General features: G+C 49.6%; 1 pseudogene; it reads left to right on the plus strand.

Moving 5' to 3' along the window:
• The window catches only part of LOC110312290, a 34,461-nt pseudogene extending 33,765 nt beyond the window's left edge, over nt 1-696 (plus strand).
• The last annotated feature ends 297 nt before the right edge of the window (nt 697-993 follow it).

The following is a 993-nucleotide window of genomic DNA, read 5'->3' on the forward strand; positions in this document are numbered from 1 at the left end:
ACCCCCCACCCCCACCCCCGCCCAGCACTTTCTGCCAGGTGGCGCTGCGGGGTTGCATCCAGTTGTGGGGCCAGCTGCCCTGCCACCTTATGGGAAAGCCCCAGCTGTGCACCACAAGATGTGTGTTAAAGGAGTTAGAAACACTGGGAAAGGAATTATATGGAGCAAAACTGATTGCCCAGAAATCCCAGGTTCGAAACTGTTCTCATTTCAAGAGCCCGTTGAGTGGGTCTGGGGGGATGGTGGATGGTGCATGGTGGATCGGGGGAACCCTCACCATTATTTTGTGGCCACACAGGATCAGAACCTATCTGTGAAAGTCAAGAGAACTTCTGGAATTCCTCTCATGTTCATTATTCAGAACACTGTAGTGTTGGGCAAGCCTTCTCCCAGAATAGTGGCCTTTGTGAACGTGGTCCGGGCGGGTCAGCTAGTCTCAGTGCACAAGAAACAAAGTATCAAGCAACTCAAGGAGGAGCAAGGCCTGGTGCAGAACCGGACCTGGGGAGGGGGGGGCGGGGGGGCGGGTTGAGGAGGAGGGGGAGGGAGAGGAGGAGGAGGGGGAGGAGAAAGAAGAAGGTGGGTGGCTCCAATCCTCTCAGCTGCCTGAGGCAAAAGAAGAAAGCACAGGATACAAAGTCCCCTGCTTTGGAAAAGAAAAGGAAAAGGAAACGGATTCGAACAGATCCACCCTGAAAGTGTCTTCTGAGCGAGCAGCAGGGTGTGGAAGGCTGATGTGTGCTGGGGACACTCTGGAAGGCAAACTTCCTGTTCAAACTGTGAAAGCGTATATACCAGAGGACTAACTTATTTGTGTAAACTAGTACTGCTACACACAATTTTGCCAAAAATTAAAGAATGGTTGGGTTTGTCATAAATAAATAAATAAATAAATAAATAAATAAATAAATAAAAGAAATGTTATTGCCAGAGGCCAGAGAGACACCAGGAGTGTTTAATCCAAAATGTCTCTGGTTCTGCCCTGGTTAGAGG

The sequence above is a fragment of the Mus caroli genome, chromosome 17, assembly GCF_900094665.2.
Source record: "Mus caroli chromosome 17, CAROLI_EIJ_v1.1, whole genome shotgun sequence".
Lineage (NCBI taxonomy): Eukaryota > Metazoa > Chordata > Mammalia > Rodentia > Muridae > Mus > Mus caroli.